This window comes from Mus pahari, chromosome 4 (assembly GCF_900095145.1).
Source record: "Mus pahari chromosome 4, PAHARI_EIJ_v1.1, whole genome shotgun sequence".
Taxonomy (NCBI): Eukaryota; Metazoa; Chordata; class Mammalia; order Rodentia; family Muridae; genus Mus; species Mus pahari.
Genome location: NC_034593.1, coordinates 103,509,381 through 103,531,686, shown reverse-complemented (window position 1 = coordinate 103,531,686; position 22,306 = coordinate 103,509,381).

The following is a 22,306-nucleotide window of genomic DNA, read 5'->3' as shown; positions in this document are numbered from 1 at the left end:
AAACAAAGAATTCTCAACTGAGGAATACTGAATGGCTGAGAAACACCTGAAAAAATGTTCAACATCCTTAGTCATCAGGGAAATGCAAATCAAGATAAATGAGTTTTCTACCCCCACACCCCAGCCACATCCTATGACAGAAGGTTTCCTTCTTTGAAAAATTATTTTAAACCTTCATCATAGAGCCCAGATTTATTGCAATAGATGTCCAACTTATTTCCACCGTCTAAGTTTCAGAGATGTATTATTCTTAAGATTAATACAGATGTAAAGATTACTGGTTTGAATTATTTACTGTGCTTGATACTTTCCCCAGGAATGTCACAAAGGCTCAGATTATCTACAAAAGGGTAGTAAGAATAAAAATGTCAAAGTATAATGTAATTATAAGGATATAAACTCATGAATAATATTAAGTCCTGTACCATAAATTACAGCCAAAGCTCACAACACCTTACTTTGTCACCATCCTAGACTGGATGCTATAAAAATTTTCAAGACAATATATAGCTTACATAGGGCAATTTTGTTCACAAAATTGTCTGAACAAACTATGCATTTGATATTTTATTATTATATAACTGATATAATATATTCTAAAAAGTCATCCTTAAGACCTAACATTACAACCTTAGTTATAACAATAATATTATTAGTAAAAATGGATGCGTCTAGTATATCCATCTGAAGCTTTTACAAAGATAGTGTCATCATAAAATTTGGCTGGAAGACTGTCTTTATTATCAACTCAAACTGCTTTTATTTTTAATTATTTGTGCCATTTCTCCCTTTCCTCCATCCTTTCTTATCCTTCTATTGTTTTGTCTCTTTCTCTTTTTATTTCTGTTTTGTTACACTAAGGTCAAACTGAGGATCCCATAGGATCCTAGGTAAATACTCTGCCACCCACAACCTTATTGTATTATTGATAAAGGAAGAAAGTAGACTGCAAGAATTATGATAGTGATTTCTTTCTCCTAATTCCCTTCCCTAGACTATTTTTCATTCTGTCTTTACTTTTAATAAAATGTTCCTTTTGTCCTATGCATTGGGTTTGTAAGTTTATACATGTTTTGTGGTCATTGGTTTTCATGCTTTAATTTTTAATTGCTTGGGTGTAGAGAGAGATATTATGACTTTTTCTCATTTTCTTTGTATATGTTTATGTCTTTCTGTTAGCCTTTTTTGCTTTTTGAGCATTCCTCAACTTTTGGTACCATCAGATGTTCCAGATTCATGGTATACAGTACCTCATGAATGTTTTACTTGATATAGTATATATGCATTAATATTAATTTATATGTAAGAATGTGTGATTAACTGTGATCTTTTGATAATAATTTATATTATTTCATTATATATACTTGCTACATAATCACATGCATTCATGGTACCTTTAGAAGTAAAGCTACCTAAAAGAACTGAAGGTAGGAAGATGAAACAGAAAAATTGCCACAAGCCAACAAATATCAGTAGTCACCAGATGTTGGATAAGGCATAGAAAACATTTCCCTGGAACTTTTCAGACAAATACGATTCTGCTTACAAGTACTTTTAAATGTCTGAACTCCAAACCAAGAGCCAATATATTTTTCTTCCCTCAGTCAATGCATTCACTGTAATTTACTAAAGTGTCTGCAAGGATGTTTAAGTGTTCCAAATCTATTTAGACTATATTATGTTGCATGATGTTACTGATAATAACCCCATGCTAAAACTAATACCAACTGTATTTTTTTCTAATTGTATGCACACCATCACAAATCCTCTTTCCTTATGAAGATGAAAAGAATGACTTTTCCTAGAAAACAGCTGCACAATATGTTAAGCTGTTGTAACCCTGAAGTCATATTTGAAATGGTTGCTACAGTTGCTGCTAATTCTTATTCAAAGGAAGTACTTCACTGCTGTCCTCTAGGGTTGTCATGGTCACTGTATAACTTGGAAGGGCAAATGTAGTAGACACAACAAGAAAACCTTCTCTTGAGAATAAAGGCATTATTTCTTTTTCTTTGAAGGGCTTTATGGCTGCAGATATCTGCTGGAAACATGCTTGACTTTTATAATCAAAGGCTTAAATTTAATCTGTAGCATAAAATAAATCCAAAGTGGTAGATTATATTTCAGCAGTCTAAGAACTCATGACCTAGAAGCAAAATGATCCGAAGTTTAAGGTCACACATGAGTTTATGAGTTTGGGTCTGGCCTAGGCTACAAAAGATCCTTTTTCAAAAAAATGACTTGAAAAGGAAGAAAATTTATAATTTAAATAGCTATAAATTTATAGTATATCAAGAATTTAGAATAAAGATTCATATTTATTTATTCAATAATTTATCTCAGTATAGATTCATTGATATGTATTTTACATTACATTATAACTTCAAGTTACTGTTCTGTTTCTTCTTGCTATTTTGCTAAGGATATATCAACTGTAGTCATTAGGGACCCTTTAATGTGGTGCCTTTGTTCATCTTAACTCTGATACCAAGTATCAATAATACTTTCCCTTTTGTTCTCTCTCTTTCTCTCTCCCTCTCTCAGTGAGTATGTGCATGCATGTGTGTATGTGTGTGCATTTGTGTGTCCTCATCTCCTTCTTTCTCTCTCTTGTTCCCTTCTCTCAATTCTACTCCTTTCTCATCTCCCTTTCTATCCTTCCTTTCCTTTCTGGGATTTTTGTAATCAGTAAACAATCCTTTTTCTCTTAATTTGTTTTTTACTGTTAAGACATGACTTACATAAGACATCTGGAGATGCTACACTCTGATTTTTGTAATATATTTCCTGCTTTAGTCTACAATCAAATTTTTCTTTAAGAATTCCCTATTACTTTTATTCAAAAATATTACTTAAAAGTTAAGACTGTGATGGTGGTACCTACAGGAAATTATTTCCTCTATATAATCTCACCTGACAGAAAAAGAAGACATGCATACCCTATAACTTGTAAATACCATTGTATCTAGAATATCTCCAAATTTCAAAACATTTTCTCATGTAGCAAACCTCCATCTTTTGAGCAGATATCCATCCTAGATTAGTGCCTTCAACTTTAATTCATTACAACATGGGTCATTTTGGTATCCTTTGTCTGGTTTCCTACAGTTACATCTCAACAGTGAGAAACTTGGCTTTTGTGCACCTGTCAATCATTTTTAACTAATCAGTTACAGCACATATACATAGTATATAGCATTCACATAAAAAGATTGATAAAGAAGGACCCCCACGAAAAGCAACCTTATAAATGAGAATACAGGGTGCATGAATAATCAGTGTACAGACCCTATTCAGTACCAAAGTAAAAATTAGCAATCAAGTTTCTTTTTCTTTTCTTTTTTATTGATACATTTTTTGGTGTTTTGTTTTACCACAGGTTTCTTTATTTTGTTTTTCAGCATCCACAGATGTTTTAATTAAGTTTTACCTCCCTGTCCTTTTCCTCAGAGAAGATAAAGCCTTGCTTAGGTAGCATCCCTACCTGGGACATCTAGTCACAGCAGGACTAAGTGTATCTTCTCCCACTGAGGTCCAACCAGTAAGTCCAGTGAGTGGAAGGAGATCAAATGATAGACAGCAGAGTCAGAGACAGTCTGTGCCCCAGTTGTTAGGAGACCTACACAAAGACAATACAGCATATCTGCTGCAAATGGCAGGGGGAGGGCTAGATGAAGCCCATGCATGCTCTTTGGTTGTTGGTTTAGTCTCTGTAGTTCCCATGGGCCTAGGTTAGTTGACTCTGTAGGTCTTCTTTTGGTGTCCTTGACCCCTCTATCTCATTGAATTCTATCTCCCATTCTTTCGTAAGACCCTTGATCTCTGTCTAATGTTTGGCTACAGGTCTCTGCATCTGCCTCCATCTACTGCTTAGTGAAGCTTCCCAGGAGCAAGCATAGTAGAGTATCATTAATAGTGTCAGGGGTTCTCTCTTTCCCAAGAGGTAGATCTCAATTGGGTCAGTCATTCATTGGCCATTCACTCAATATCTGCTTCACTTTTATCCCTGCACATCTTATAGACAGGACAAGGTTTGGGTTGAAGATTCTGTGAGTGGGTTGATGACCTCCTCATCCCACTGGAAGTCCACTTCAGTCACCATATTTCATGCTTCTATGAGTCTTAGGCCACCATGTATCCTTCCAGGAGCCTCCCCATCCCATTTCTCAGATTAATCCCAGAGATACACACCACCCAACAAATTTCCATTTTTTTCCCAACCTTCACCTTCTCTTTCTCATCCCACACCTGACTGAGACTGAAGAGATGACTCAGAGTCTAAGAGAACTTATCAAAGGTTTCTAGGTGATCTAGTCTCTGGTTCTTGGTCATCCAAACATTGTTGAATATGGGTTTCATCTTTTCGAGTCGACCTTAAGTCAATTTAGACATTGGTTGGCTACTCACACAAATTCTGTGCTGCCAATACTCTAGCTAACCTTGCAGGCTAGATAGATTTTTAGGTCAAAATTCTTGAGGCTTGCTGGTGTTTACTTTTCTCATTTGGTTGACTGCAGAATACATTCCTTCACTAAAGACACAGAGGAGATGAAAATGTGTAAGACACAAAGAGGATGGAGGACACTAGGAGAACAAGGTATCTCAATTGACTGAGTGAGGTTCACATGAATTCACAGAGATGGAGCATCAAGCGTATGTTATAGCTTCCATCTTAGTATTGTTAAATGATTTCTAAATGTGTAAACAAGTGGCTCTCATTCTTAGGAATGCTTTTAGGGCCCTTTTCCTTCTGTTGGGTTGCTTTGTTCAGCATCAATGTGATCGTTTTTATTATTTTGTTTTGTCATGTTTGGTTATCTCTTAGAAGCCTGTTTTTGTTGTTGTTGTTGTTGTTATTATTATTTTTCTTTTTTCAATAAGAGGAGAAGGACTGGATCTAGTTGAAAGAAGAGGTGGGTAGGAACTGGCATGAGTAGAGGGAACGAAAACTGCAATCATTATTGCATTAGAAAATAATCTATTTTCAGTAAAAGGAAAAATAAAAAATTAAAACCTTTGCATTTTATGAAAATAAGAACAAAGAGCAAAAACAATACCAACCAATTAGAACTAGTTTTTTTTAGGACCTGATTGTGAAGATACAGTATTCCATTTGGTTAAGGGAGACTATACAATATGGTCATGCTTTATAATGCACTATGAGTTTTCACCAACTTAAATGTCCCTTGCTACAGTAGTATTTTGATAATGAATAGCATACCAATGTCTCAGTCTTTTAGACAAAATTGTGATCCTTATTTGGCAACATTACTTTTAAAGTTATTTTTGTGATCAATTAAATTCTCATGCCACATTGTAAATTTCTTCCTGATGTCCTCTGACCTCAGGTTAGGGTTTACTCTTTTTTACTAAGCATTTTCTGATTTATATTTAACTAGAATAGTGTTATAGCATCATTCACAGTGTTTTTCTTGTCTTAAAAGTCCTTTGTGTTCTGCTTATTTATTCTTTCCACATAATTCCGAGAAAAACTGCAAGTTTTCCCATCTCTAAGTATTATCTTTTCTAAAATATCAGATAACTGGATTGATGAACTATGAAGCCTTTTCAGAAAGGTTCTATGGGCAATACTAACCAGGTTTCCTCTATCCATTCATGAATTGACAGCTCATTTCTTCTCAGTGTTAAATAATGTTTTATTGTTTGGACTACCAAAATTTCTTTATCTATTTAGATAATCAAGATATCATGGCTACTTCTCATCTTTCATAATTATGAATTAAAGCTGTTACAAATACCTGTGTGCAAGGTAGATTTTAGAGATCAATCGCTATATAATATGCTAACAATATATTTGGTTAGTAGGTAATTGATGAAATATTTTTCCAAAATGCCTTTATTGTTTTGCATTCCCAGACACAAACTCTTGTTAATTAACATCCTTGCCAGTTTTATTTTAAATTATATTTCAATTTTATATGTCCTATTATATTCACATTCTCTCTTAATTCTATTTCTCCATAAACATATGCTATGCAGCATCATGCCATAGCATCATGCCATGTGGGTTTTGCACTGTGTACTTGGTCTGCATAGACTTCAGATTTGCAATCAAACTGTCAAGACATGATTTATATAAACTATTTTTCCATGTGCTTACTTGTATTGAATATTTAAATACTAATGGCTATTTCATAGCGTAAATGTGACAACAGCAACATTCTACCTACCCCAGGTTAGGTAGTAAATAGATACTAACTACTAATAGTCATTACAGCAAATATATAATGTGAAATACAATATTTTCTGTAGTTAGTGTTTTAAAATTCAATTCATTATTCTACTTTAGAACTATTTAATCCTTCATTTCTCACTGTAATGTAAGCCTGCTTATATTTTCTTCATAAGTTTTTCCTAAGAGGAAATAAGAATGTGGAATAAAGGGAAATAAATTGCAAAATAGAAAACTAAATATGTAAGTGATAATTATTGCTAATAGTCATATCATTTACTTACTTTGCCTATTTCCCATTTAGAACACGAATTCATGCCTACTAAATTGTCTTTATATAGGCCAAACTGTGAGATATCCTTGAGGCAGATAATATTAATTCAATTGTCATAAGTTACAAGATCACAAAACTCACTTAAATATTAGAATTCTCTCTCCCTGACATCGAGCTGGCCAAAGGAATGCTATTAATCAAAGGGACAGGGTCCACAGGTAACTAACAGAACTTGAATAAATGAGGTAGGCCACAAGAACAAATTATCAGTTTGAATGGTAAAGAAGTATAAGAAACTTAAAATCTAACTTCAGGTAAGCATTTGAGGTATGAATTTATACACACCCTACTTTTACCCATTCTACTCTACTAAGGTAAACAATCAGTAACCAGCAGAGAAAAGAAAGATCATTTCATTTCCCCCTTCAGTATCTCAGTGGAGGCAAAAGTTCCTTCCATAGAGCCAAGAGAAAGGGTTGGTAAGGATAAATAAATATCTAAATAAATAAATATATAAATATATAAGGGACTTTCATGCATGGAATCAACTTTTAATCAGTTGCTCAAAAGTGTGCTCCAAATTGCTCAGGACACAGGAAACTTATATATGACTATAAGTGAAGATGCCCCATTTCATTCACCAGTCAATGTGTAAATTTGTAGGCATGGTTCACTGTCAAAGTTGCTCTAGGAGTTTAGCATGCAGTGTTTGTCGCCCCTGAGGTGAATAGCATGATGAAGCTGCACTTTTGCCAGCAAACTCCCCCTGTGCTGTTATAGTAATGAATTCTTTCTCCTTAGCTCCCTATTCACCAGATGTCATTAATTTTTTATTTCCTCTCAATAAAGTATGTGATAGGGTGGAGGAAGGAAAGAAACGTTTTGGAGGCTTCCTTGTTGAAACTTCATATATTTTAGTAAGTGTTTAATAATAGAAAGATTTTCAAAAGGAAGATTAGATCTTAACATTTAAGAGAAGGCAAAGCATGGCAAAGGGAACAATAGTTTGAACTAGTAACCCTACTGGGGAGTTAGGGAGTCATGGTAATGTTAAAACATGACAGCTAATTGGCTCTGTGAATTTCTTTAATAGCTTCTCATCAGCAGTGCCAATTATACAACAGTGAAAACAAAGAATAATGGGTAAACATAAGTACAGAAAGTTCTTTAAAGAGACTAGGGAAGGCTGTCTTTAATTAGTAGGATTATGAGACTCAAGAGCATTTAGATTGACAATGTCAATCTCAAATAACTGACCTCTTCATCTTTCACTGAAGATTTGTTCGAAGTATCTCTATGCAAATGTCTTACTTTGAAATTCCAGAAGTCATAAGTCAGATAATGTAAATCATATGTTAAATGGTACCACCCCTTCTCTCTATATATCTCTCTCTGTCCTCTGTAACTTGAAGTTTTTAAAGTATATTTCTAGTGATGGTTTTTAAACACTTTAACATCCCTTGTAAGCCACCACCCACCAGAGGTAGTTGAAAAGAAAAGATTAGCAGGGTAGTGGACCTGTTGAGAAAGAATTTTTTTTTTTTTTTTTTTTGTCTATTTGTTTCATGTTTCTTTTTTTTTTTTTTAATTAGATGTTTTCTTCATTTGCTTTTCAAATGTTATCCCCTTTCCTAGTTTCCTCTCCAAAAATCCCCTATCCCCTCACCCTCCCCCTGCTCTCCAATCCATCCCACTTAGAGCAACTCACATCTGTGTTGTCTGGAAATCTGTAGTTTATTTCACAGGCCAGCAATGGCAGCTTGATCCATTCATAAACATTTTACAGATATACCAGCAGTCCAGTTCTGTAGAGTTGGAGTAGCAAACACGAATCAGCAGTGGTTGCACTCCCCAGCAGAGATAGCCAGGCCTCAACTGTGGCATGACTCAGCATCAGGAGGGACCAGCAAGAGGAACCCAGAAGTTCTCAGCTGTGCTTCTGTCAGCAAAGCGGAGATCAGGAAGATTGGAGAAAATAAATGTTGTATAACTAACTCTATAAGGAAGCCAAGCTCAGCTTCTATCACTGTCCACTGAGTACTTTTAATACTTCCTCCAAACATTACATGAACTCCATGGGTCTTGCCTCAGCCCAAATCAGCAGAAGTGCCAAGAAGCCTTGGCATACCACCAGAACATTTTTGGTGCATTTCTTTCTATGGAATTCCTACAAATGAAGTTCAACTACACAGTGTAAGGTGGAGCAATACATGTGTGTTAGCAAAGAATCCTTCGTCACCTTTCCTTTCACATGCTTGCTTTAGCATTACATCCTTTCTTCGGGGTCTGCTTCAGCAAAACGTTCACTCATGAGTCTGTCTTAGCTTCTCACCTGTATCCACTTCAGGAAAACACTAAGCAAAGCACCATCCCACACAACTGACTTTTCAAAGAACCCTTTAATTTTCCATTTCAATCCTCTCTTCCTTTTTCTCTCTCCTCAACTATTCTTATTCTGCATTTTTAAGATAGAGAAATGAACATAGCTACACCATGCACAATTGAGGTTGTTGAACAACTTAATGCTCTAGTAAGTGGTGGTAGTAAAGAAAAAAAATCATTATGAGAAAACATTATGCCTCCAAAAAGGATATCTGATACAAATAAATAGTAAGAGATGAATACTTTCAAGATGCCCAGGGTATCAATCAAATGACAGGCAAACAGAATTAATTATTATTCTTGCTCTTTTGTTAATAGGGCAAGAATAAGATTCAGTTTATTTTTCTCCCATTTCTTTTCATGTAGAATTTCAATATAGTACTAGTGTAGAAACTATATTAACTACTATTCACTAAAATACTTTATCCATTCTAAGAGTTTCTGTGTGATAAGACACTGATGTTCACAGCAACTGACTCAATAAACCTAGAGTATGTCAGAGACTTCCCTAATATGTCTGCTTTTCTTAAAATACAGGCACTTCACACTTAGAGACCACCCTAAAAGGAAAGAAGCATAAATGTCCATCTGAGGCTCTTGAATATGCTATCACTTGTTCTGGGGCTGTGCACAGTTGAGGATAGATTTTTCTTCTCTGCAAAAAGGTCAAATGAAATTAAATAGCTTTGAGTACAGGATTCATAGCAAAGAACTCACTGAAACAAACACCAAGATCAGCTGCATTTGGAATGGAATGCAGTTAGCAACAGTTGTGCAAAATGACACGTAAAAACCAGGTGGCAGCTGGTAACACATGGTTTAGAGAATCGGTTCAGAAAGATGCTTTCGCCAAAAGAATGGTGCAGGGGATAGCACTTTATGTAACCTGTAGGGAATCATTAACAGTTGCTGCTAGTTGCACTTCAGTGTTGCCAAGTGGAGTTTAATAACTCCATTTCAGTCTAGAGACTGCAAGATAGAAAGCAGGGGCATTGTTTCCTGTTCTCTGTTCTATTAGCCATGGAGTCAAAAAAATTCATACTCTTTCTGGGCTGGCTGGGAATATATAGGACTATGTTTGAATAATATAAATAACTCGGATAGGTAGAACTAAGGAGTACCTGCATGTCTCTATAGTATTTCGTAAGCTATTACAGAGAGATTCTTTTATCTTAAAAAAATTAGAAATCATGCCTTAGCCCCATTCTATGCCTTGTAGAGTTAGATTTAGTTTGGGCAGTATTATATTCTCATGAAGTCTATGCCTAAAGTAATCTGCCATGTCATGATTTATTAATGTGTTCTTTTAATTACCTCTGCTTTGGAATGGGAACACACTGTCTAGAAGGCAATCTTATATAAAGCAATAAAAAGAGAAAGCTGAAGCTGGTATAGTCACAACCAATGTGGCTTCCCAATTGCTTTACTGAAGGGAAGGATTGTTTGCATAGATAGCCATATTGAAAACAAGAAATGTGAATACGTGTGGCCTAGGTTCCTACCTTTCTATGTATGAACAGTAATTTTGTGCTTATGATTTTATTTTTAACAACAAGGTATTGTGGTAAACTATTGATGAGATAAACATATATTTTATAGTCTACTTTCTTTAAATTAAAAGTTAACTTTTTTATTGCTGAGACATTTAATTGGCAGCATTGAAACTTGGGAGTGTCTATTCTTCTGGAATGACATGCACAGGTTTTGGATTTTCATTCAATAAAAGGGGCATGATGTCACTGAACATTAATAATGTCCTAATTTCTAGATTAAAAGGATACATACATTTGAAAAATAATGGAGTCTATATTAAATATCACTCTAGACCTTAGAGCTATTATTCACCACATCCCACTTGTTCGACCATGACCTCAATGAATGTTTTATTATACTGAATCTTGATCGCCCATTATGCAAAGCATAATTGCAACTCAGGGAAGTAAAATAATATTAATCAAGGATAACATTGCAATGGACTTTGACCCATAGGTATAAATCTAATAAATGTATAGCTTTTCCTCCCATAACATAATGAGTTCTTCCTTATATCATTACTCATGGGACAAATGCGAAATCATAATAGGAATATTTAAGGCAATTAATGAGACAGATAAGAAATGATTGTATAGTTTTAATTTCCTAATCACTTTAATGTTCCAAATTAAGGTATACATCAAGATGTATCCATTAAAAGCCATCAGTTTGATTCCTATAAGATAATATAGAGAAAGAGTAAGAGTATAGGAAATCAGATAAAATTAAGTGAAGAAACTGTTAGTCTGAGCACCAGAGAAGCAATATCCGGATGATTAAGTCAGATGGATTGTGAAGCGGTCTATTAAGTGAAGATGCTGGGAGTACCATCTTCCAAGTCATAAAAATAGACTGCACTAGGCATGTCACTAAAGATTAGATATACACAAGTCATTTAACTCTCTAGTTCTTAGCAACCACATAATTTGCTTACTTCTTCTTTTCTGGGACTGTTTATAATCTCTTCAGTTATTCAAATTCACATCTTTGTAAACCCTTATAATTTAGGCCAATTTACAGACATACAAAATTAATTAAAAATTACACTTAATTCAAATGTATCAGAAATTATGTGCAATAGGCTGAAAAAAAATGAAGCAATTGACTAAAAAAAATATGTGGTCTTTGGAAATACATTCTAAATATTTTTGAATACACATTTTTCTATCATTGTTTTTGAAGGATTTTTATGTCACTTATTTTCTTCACATTTAGTTGATTATCAAAACCTGTTTTTCTAAAATGAGCTATTGAAGAAAACAGAGAATGTGAACATTTAAGAATTTGATAATCCTTGTTTCATTGAAACTCAGTACAGATAAGTAAGGGGCATCATAAATTTTAGGGTACTTCTCATTGGATTCAATTTGATGGAAACTGAGGAAATCATTATGTATATATGGGTGTTTTATATACCTGTCAGAATGTGTATATATACACATTCTGACATAAACATACACATATATATATTCTGATATGTATATGTATATACATATATATATGTAAATATACAAATATTCATGCAATAAAAATTAGTGAAAAAATGGAACATGAATTTGAAGGAAAGTTGGAATGGGTATATGGTATGTTTTAGAGAGAAAAAGGGAAGAAAAACTGTTGTAATTAAAATATAATATAAAAAATAAAAATTAAAAATTAAAAATGAATCAAACTAAAATACCCTTTCATATTTACAGAATCAACACATAGCAATTCAATTTCCAGATATAATGTAGAAATAAAACTTGTAACTGAAAATCTAAAGAGAATGATTTTTCTGATAATAACACTTTTAAACAGTTTCCTAATGTCAGTATATTCTTCCACTAAGAGCTTACAAAGCTGAATTTTTAAAATCTAGATATATTAAAGAACAGAGTATTTTAGTGTTTATAATTTTAAAAAATTATTTTACTTAATCACTTTACATCCTGCTCACTGCCCCCCCCCCCTTTCATTTACCCTCTCCTACAATCCTTCCCCCAAACCCACTCTCATTCTGCTCTGAGTGAGTAGGGTATCTCCCGACTCTGGTACTTCAAGTCTTGGTGAGGCTAGGTGCATCCTCTGCCACTGAGGCCAGACAAGGTAGACCAGCAAGAAGAGCATATTCCACATCATATGCAACAGCTTTTGGGATAGTTCCAGCTCCAGTTGTTTGATACCCACATAAAGACCAAGCTGCACATCTGTTATGTATGAGCGGGGAAGCCTAGGTCCAGCCTGTGTATGTTCTTTGGTTGGTGGTTCAGAATCTCAGAGCCCCAAGAATCCAGGTTAGTTGACTATGTTGGATTTCCTGTGGAGTTCCTAGCCCTCTCAGGTCTTCAATCTTTCTTCCTACTCTTCCATAAATGTCCCTAAGCTCCATCCACTGTTTGGCTGTGGGTGTCTCTATCTATCTGGGTCAGGTGCTGGGTGGGCCTCTCAGAGGACAACAGTTTCTGTCTGCAAGCAGAACAGAGTATCATTAATAGTGTCAAGGATTGGTGCTTGTCCATGGGATAGGTCTCAAGTTGGCCAGGTTATTGGCTGGCCATTTTCTCAGTCTCTGCTCCCTCCTGGGGCCTGCATTTTTTGTAGACATGATAAGGTTTATGTTAAAAGATTTTTTGGATGTGATAGTTTTCTTTTGAATGAGTATATATTCTTAAAGTAAAGACAATGGAAACTTTGGAGATTATTTAGGAATACATTAAAAATTTAGAATGAATGGGGATTTTAAAAATGACTTGTGAGCTCTGTTTTCCATAATTCTAACTGAAGTATATAGTACACATAATATGAACCAAGTACTGATATTATTTTTAAAAAGAATAAAGCAAAATTATTCTATGTAGTTAAATCAGATATATAGTATATCCTCTAAGCATAAAATGACAATTTTAAATATTCATTTTGTATTCAGGTGTTGTAACTACCAATAATGATCTATGTAAGTAGAAAGAAGAGAATCAAGATGCTCTTGTGTAAAGACTGAAAGCCAGAGATAATATTTTACTTAAATCTATTCTTCTATAGCCTTAAGTGTTTGTTTTATAGATTATCCACTCATTTCTTAGATTTTAGAATTAAAATTGGAAAACATCCTAGATTTATTATCTGCTCATGAGTTTTCCAAGCAAAGCATTGAGTAAATATCAGGAAACATGAAGATCTGATATTGGCCTTTAACTCAATTTTTAACTCCTGAAATAAAATAGTCTATAACTAATTCTTCTATTATACATCAGTTTGGGGTTATATTATGATGAAGATTTGGATTCCTTAAAGCATCTTTAATTTCTGCCTTTGATTACTAGTTTTGTTTTCAAAACCTTATTTTCTAAGAAAATGTTTAGAGAATTTTCATAAATTATGAGATAGAGTAGGGGTTCTCAGTCTGTAGATGGAGACCCCCTTTGGCAAACATTTATTTCCAACTCTATTTACATTATAATTCATGACAGTAGTAAAATTGCAATTATGAAGTATCAATGAAAATAATTTTATGGTTGGGGTTACCACACATGAAGAATTGAATTAACAAAGTGTAGCATTAGAAAGGTTGAAGACAACTGTCATAGAGAAAAGAGAAAATATCTCTGAATTACAGTACATTTAGAGATAATAAATATTTAGAAAATTATGCTGGGAAGGTGAACATCGCTGAGAATTTTCTACTACCATATAATTTTAAGTTCTCTGGACAGTTATAGGCATAAGGTAACACACTTTGTATATGGTTTTTAAACTTATTAGAGATAGATGTTTGAAAAGCAAAATGAAAAATAAACTCTGTATCTCTTTTTTAAATCACAGATATCTAAACTATAAATTCTCAGGAAAAATTAAAAATTATGAAACCTTAATTTTTTGTTAATTTTGTTTTTATGACTATACTTAACAACACAACGGCTCCCTCCAGTATCCAACTCTAACTTAGCACAATATTGGTAGAGTTTGAGTGGAGGTCCTGGATCTATTTAGAGCATCATCTATATGTGGTTGGGTTACATTCCTGTTTCTTTCATCTTCAGTAAGTTCTAAAAAGAATTCTTTAGGAGAGCAAAGGGAAGTGATACAGGTGTTTAATCTTGTAACTTTGGTAGTAGGGAGGAGAATCTAACATTGAAAGACATCTTTGGCTTCATTGTAAGTTCAAGGCCAGCCTGAGCTGCATAAGACTCTCTCATAAACAAAACAAATAAACAACAAACCAAAAAAAAAACAACTAAAAACCAGAAATAAATAACTAGTAAACTAAATGAATAAACAAACAAGGTAGAATTCTTTAAGTATCTTACACTTTGTTAGCCAATCCGTATTAGAAATGATGAATTCTCCATCTGTCCGATAAAATGTTTAGTGTAGAGGCTAGATTCTATGTGGTGGTTTGCATAAAAATGCATCACATTGGTGTGTACATTTTCATGCTTAGTCCCCAGTTGATGAGTTTTCAAGCAAGGACTAGGAGGTATGGCTTTGTTGGAGGAATTGTGTCACTAAGGATTATCTTTGAGGTTTCAAGTGGTCCAGTCAGGACCAGTCTCTCTCCCTCTCCCTCGCCCCTTCCCCTCCCCCTCACCCCTCCCCCATTCCTCTCTCTCTTCCTCTACTTCTCCCTTTTCTCACCTTCCCCTTCCTCTTCTCCCCCTCCCCTGTCCAGTGCCTGACACTGAGATTGTGAAGCTCTCAGCACTTCTCCAGCACCATGCTTGAACAAGTGCCCTCATATTCCCCATCATGATGATAAAGGATTAAGCTTCTGAAACTGTTAGGAAGCCCACAGTTGGTCAGTGTCCTGTCACAGCAATGGAACACTAAGACAGTCTTCAAACTAGGCAGGAAGTACCTGGTCACATCTCATAGCTAAGAGCTGAAATAGAGAGAGAGTAATGAGGCTCTTGGGTGGTATAAAGCATTTCAATTTTAATTTTTCTTTCATTCACCTTAGTCAATTGACCAATGTAGTGCTTTGTTATGCAATAGAAATCAATAGCTAGTGACAATGATATTTGACATTTCTCTCTAAACTTCACTTATTACCAAAAAAATATTCTAAAATTTCAAATAGTCTACCAAATCTATCACTTGGAATATATTTAGATTTTATAGGAGGAACTGTCCAGTAAAGCATTATGATATAACCTATCCCCCTTTCTTATCATCATGATATGTATGCTACCCTAGAATGAATAGCTCAAAGTTGTCTTTACTCTGAAGTAGTGTTCACCTTTAGCAACAGACTAAAACATAGAGATCAATACACGACTCTGTGTGCGTGTGTGTGTGTGTGTGTGTGTGTGTGTGTGTGTATGGAATATAACAGCAATTAATGAAAAACAGAGGACATGTGTTTGAGAGAAAGTAAGAGAAGTTATTTAGTGGACTCAGAGAGAAGCAACAGAAGGGGGAAATGATGTAATTATATTACAATCTCAATAATAATAAAAATAATATTTTAAAAGGAAAGGTCACAAATATCAGTGTTATTAGCAGCTACCTGGTAAGCGAAATGATTAGTGTACACTTTGCATAAAATAATAGAGATCTGGTAATTGTGGCAAAATTTAAATACCATGAATGTTGAAAATATCAGTTGTAGTTTTCTTTGAACTCATAAATGAGCATAAGGAATTATAAAAAAAATGTTTCAGATGTATAGTTATCTAAATACACCATAAACCTGGATATTTATGTGAATTATTTCATAGTTATGAGTCAAACCCAATATATCTTAAAGTTAGGTTATGCCTGGAATGATTTGATAATTCAATACCCTTCCGAAAAGTTTAGAGTATTTTCAGTAGTCTGCAGACAGAACTTTATAAGGGTGTCCAAGCTTTAACTAGAATAAGGGATATGGATTCTCTGTGAAGGTTCTATGGCTTAGAGTTCAAATTTCTGTTATTTTTCAATATCTCTGTTCAAGCCCAGGGACTACTGAAAATGCTCCATCAATGCTTTCATAAAATAGTCCCAGACTTGCTCCTACTTTATCTGATAACAGGTGAATCAAGTTTCCTTACAACCTGGTAGCTCCTTTCTGCACCATATTCCTTTTTACGTTATTTCCTTTGATAATAGTTCTGTTCATCAACCAACTTTTAAAATCTGAACTCATTAATAGCAGAATTGAACTATGGGACTAATTGTACATCCAGTTTATCCAGTCATTACAAAAGGAAGATGAAACCCTGTATTTATGTTTTAAAAAAATGCTACTAGTCTAGAATCCAAAGGCTAAAATCAGTGTCTTACAAATATGAAAGCATAGTTTTATTGTAAGAGTCAAATTGTCCATACTAATTTTTACCAGTTTGTTCTGACAGAAAAGTCAATAAGCTTATGATATCTCCCTTTTTATGATGAAGGTCTGGAGTACCCAAAGTAGCTATTTGCGTGCTGACATTTGATTAATGTGAACCAGGAAGAATATATAAGTAGGTGGAGTCCTAGCTTGTTTTGAGGGCCCAGCTTCATCATTAGGGCACTTACCACATTGAAAGAATTTTCTGTATTTTTTTTTCTGGTCCTTAGAATTGAACTCTCTATCACTCTACCTAGATGACAACATGTGTCATCTTGGTTTGTCAACTCACTCTATTGCTTCTACTTTTGTTACTCTTCACTCTAATTTATTTCTGTAAAAAAAATTCACTGACAGCCTAAGACTCATATAAATTAGGTCCATCTTCTTACCATATGAGCAATGGAAAGAGACAAAAATATACTATTTTACATTAAACTTTGGGAAGCAAATATGAAATGAAATATAGAAAACAGATCTTTAAATATATTTTTTTCTTTATGCTTTCTACATACATAACATTCAAACTCATTTGAGAATTAAGACATTATAAGCCACTTTGCTTTAAAGGTCTGAAGAAAAATGTATATTCTCAGGTAATTAACCATTTTCAGTGTAGTAGAGTGATTTCAATCTCTTGTGAAGAATTCAATTATAAAATTAATTTTCTTTTGTCCTAAAAGACTATTATAACTTGAATTTTCCCTAATACAGGCTTCAGCATGTGTAGTCCATGAGTCTAATTGGTATCTCCCATATATATTATAAGTTATCCCTTTCAAAGCATGTGGCTGTCACACTCCTCCAGGAGTAAGAAAAAATTTCACTGACCAACTATTTCATTGAATTTCAGAATATTCTGCCACAGTCTGAATAAGCATGAAAAGCAATACTACCATCATAGAATATTCTCCATAGATTCCTGATTCAGTTGTGAATTGTGTTAATTATAAAGTCATGCTCAATGAATTTTCAGTTTACTTGTGGCTGTGCATGCTCTGAAAATTGACAGTACATTTTCTCCTAGAAATTGATTTTAATACATAAATATGTAATGTTAATGTAACCAAATTAGTACGGCATGCAAAGCAACAAAATTCATCTGCTTAGATAACAGGGTATTTCAAAAGTTAAATTCATGAAATCATGTATTAGCATTTTTAGGTAGAATATTCCTTTAAGGTTTGGTGAATTTTTACTGTAGTATTTATATGGATGTTGTCTTTTATTGTTTTCAAATTTAGGCATGCTTGCAAACAATGAATGTTTTTAAGAAGATAATTCCAAGACTTTAAAGCATTCATTATATTTCCAATGAGAAGATTAGAAAGAGTGATTTTTGAATTTTAAAATTAGGATTTCTAAGAACAAGTCTTCTCTTGATTTTTATCTTGAGTGACTTCTGAACAGGTAGTTTAATTCTGGAACTTGTTAGTCAGATGCACTATTTAAGAAATATTTAATTGAAAATCTTTACAATTTCTAAAATGATTATCTAAAGCAACCTGGACATGACTATTTTCTATCATTAGGTTAAAGCTAAAATTAATTGGAAGAGTCAAAGATGTCCAGGGTATTATACAGCGATGATTGAATAAGTTCATTTATATCTGTGCCCTCATGCCTTATTTGCTGTTATGAGAAAACATTTCACTTTACAGGACATGAGCCTTGAAACTCTCCATTTAGTAATCCTTTACAAGTGTACTACGACATTTTTCAATACTGTTAATACAGTTACAGAAATTTCCCTTCTATACTATCCTTACTGCATTGGGATTTTCAAATCATAACACCAATTAGATTGTGAGAATTTGTAACTTTAGGTTTAAACACTATCAAAAAGTAATATTGGTGCTCAATGTCTGAGTTGAGGCAGAAAAATATTTTTAGTCATTTATTTGTTAATCAACTAAGTAAGGCATGGACATCAAATGTCTGACAGCTTCTAGCTCTGCTTAGAAGTCTTCTATTTTCTATTTTGTAAGATGTATTTAGGATATAAACAGATGGTTTCATATGTAAAAATAATAGTTTTGTAAGAATGCATTTAGGATATAAGCAAATGATTTTATATGTAAAAGTACTATACTACACTAGTCAAGAACCATAATGGCTAGTTTGTGTTTAAAAAAAAAAAGTCTCTTGAACATAAATGTGATTTTTGTTGAGGGAAGGACACAGAAATCAAAATGGGTTTTTCTTAGAGAGATGTCTTTAACCTCCAGCTTATATGGTATTCTTTTATTAGGATTAAGTGTTTTATGACATGAACTACAGGCACATGAACACATAGGGCCCTGACAGAAAGCCAAGGAAATTATTTTTCCCAGATAACTTAGTAAACTAGAGGATTTTTAGGTGACTTGTAGAAGTACATGTGAGTGTCCCTTAGGAAAACAATGAATGACTCACCAGCGAACTCAGTGTTAGCATTGACTACTACTCATGGAAGCTCTATCTATGAAGCTTCCTGCACCAACAATTCTCATCTGAGGACATGCATGAACCTCAGCTTTCTAGAAAATCCTCACTCCACAATTCTATAAACTTAAAGAGGAACGATATAAACCTAGGGGGTTTGAGGGGTTTCCTGAGTTTTATGAGTTCTGTTTATTTTCTGTGACCCTTTCCTTACTTTCCTGGGTTTTAATGAGCTTTCCTTTATGCAGCTGGTCATAAAGGTGGATCTCATGTGAATGGACTGATTAAGGAAGCTCTCACCACTGTCCAAAGATATAGTAAAATGATACCTATCTCCTGTGAACTAGGAAGTGGGACCTCATCAATCTGGAATTTGCCAGTTATATGTTCTTGTTTTCTTAGCAAACACATTTATATGAAATATATTTCTGATTTTTTTTATGACTTCCCTAGTCATGGTGTTTTATTATAGCAATCCAAAGAGTAAGACAAATGGACCAGCTGAATTAGACTGAGAAGTCATAAGAATCAACTTTGGTCACGCTTGTAAATGTGAAAAACTTTTATAAATATTACTTGTTTCAGTTGCCCCAGGGTAGCAAATAATCCCATCTGTACTCATGTTGGAAATAAAATAGTTAATAACCTCCATTTCAGTGTATGGATTTTTATAGTTAATAAATCCCTTATTTTGATTTTTTCTTAATATTGATTCAAATACTATTACTAGTCTAATTATTTTAATACACAATACGTAATTCATATTATCCTTATATTATCATATAAGAAAAAACAAGATCTTTGCTCCAGTGCACTGCCAGGGAGAGGGCGGCCTGGAGAAGTGAAACAGCTTCTGGGAAAGATCCCTTTTCTGGTTCCAGTCATCCTGCACCTTTCCTGCCCAAGGAGGGGTGTCTGCCCGGGACCAGTCTCCGGGCCTGAACCAGTAGGAGGGTCATCTTTGCTCCAGTGCACTGCCAGGGAGAGGGCGGCCTGCAGAAGTGACACAGCTTCTGGGAAAGATCAGTCTCTGTCTCCAGTCACCCTGCATCTTTCCCGCCAGAGGAGGGGTGTCTGCCCAGGAGGAGTCTCAAGGCCTGAGCTGGCAAGAGAGCTGCTCCAGTCTGCACTATCAAGAGTGTGGACCACAGAAGCTACACAGCTTTGGGACAGACAGAAGCAACCTAACTTCTGGGACAGACCCTGTTTCAGACTCTAGAAATTAGGGCACCTTCCTTGCCAGAGGAAAGGTGACCAACTGTGAGGGCTCTGTCTGCCAGAGCAGGTGAGAGAGTCATATTGTGTCCAGGGTCCCTCAGTGGCTAGTCTGTGCAGGTGAGTGAATAAATTGCAGAGGCAACACATCTTCTGGGACAGGCCCCGTTTTGGGCCTACATCTTCAGCAAGGCGGGAGATCTGAACGCCAGGCCTAGTANTTGAAGTCCTAGCCAGAGCAATCCAACAACAAAAGGAGATGAAGGGGACACAAATTGGTAAGGAAGAAGTCAAAATATCATTATTTGCAGATGATATGATGGTATACATAAGTGACCCTAAAATGTCCACCAGAGAACTCCTAAACCTGATAAACAGCTTCAGTGCTGTAGCTGGTTATAAAATTAACTCAAACAAATCAGTGGTCTTCCTCTTCATGGACAGACAGGATGAGAAAGAAATTAGGGAAACAACACCCTTCACAATAGTCACAAATAATATAAAATACCTTGATGTGACTCTAACTAAGGAAGTGAAAGATCTGTATGATAAGAACTTCAAACCCCTAAAGAAAGAAATTGAAGAAGATCTCAGAAGATGGAAAGATTTCCCATGCTCATGGATTGGCAGGACTAACATAGTCAAAATGGCCATCCTGCCAAAAGCAATCTACAGATTCAATGCAATCCCCATCAAAATTCCAACCCAATTCTTCACAGAGTTAGTAAGGATGATTTGCAAATTCATCTGGAATAATAAAAAACTAGGATAGCAAAAACCATTCTCAACAATAAAAGAACCTCTGGTGGAATCACCATGCCTGACCTTAAGCTGTACTACAAAGCAATTGTGATAAAAACTGAATGGTAATGGTACAGCGACAGACATGTAGATCAATGGAATAGAATTGAAGATCCAGCAATGAATCCACACACCTATGGTCACTTGATTTTTGACAAGGGAGCTAAAACCATCCAGTGGAAAAAAGACAGCATTTTCAACAAATGGTGCTGGGACAACTAGCGGCTATCATGTAGAAGAATGAGAATTGATCCATTCTTATCTCCTTGTACAAAGCTCAAGTCTAAGTGGATCTAAGATCTCCACATAAAACCAGAGACACTGAAATTGATAGAGGAGAAAGTGGGGAAAAGCCTCGAAGATATGGGCACAGGGAAAAAAATTCTCAAAATAAAAAATAAAATAAAAAATAAAAGGGAAGAACTAGAAGAGCTGTCCCAATCTAAAGAATGGTACTCTAAAGGATGACCCACCTAATATACCCCAAATTCTTTGAAGAGAAGGTAATCAGACTTAAGTGTTGTACCATTAGAGGAGCCAGTTTCACATTACAACCCAATTCTCAACCTACTTATGTTTACTGCTGACATGTTATTTCTATAGCAAGTCCTTGAGATGGCTGTGCATACTTCTCATTTTCATTTCATGGCTAACTGGAACAGGAGTGATAAAAGATTGTATTCAGCAACCAGTGGATGGAAAGTAGAAAGTGTGTATGTGACTAACAGAGACAGACCTCTATTAGGAGCTTACAGATGACTGATTTTTGACTTTCATATAATAGAAAAATAAATTCTGTCTCCATTAAACCATTATCATTTCTTCCACTTATGTACCCTCTCTTTGATTCAACAGCTTAAATTGTACTCTATTTAGATAAAGTGGGTATAAAATATGACCAGTTTATGGAAGCCATCATTTAAGGGGATTTGTCAAAATCCAAAGTCAAGTTGTTGCAANTTTAAATAGATAATCTTATAATGTTTATGCTTTTCNGTAAGCTGATCTTTTACATTTTAATAAGAAGAAACCCAACAGTAACTCTCCTGGAGAGCTAAGAGTAAAAATTTCAAAGAAATTTAATGGACACTGTATTTACTTAAATGTAGGAAAATCATCAAGAAAGGGACTAATCACTGTAGCCATGTGTCATAGGAAGCAAGCCTAAGGCTTTAGATAGAATTTGACTCTA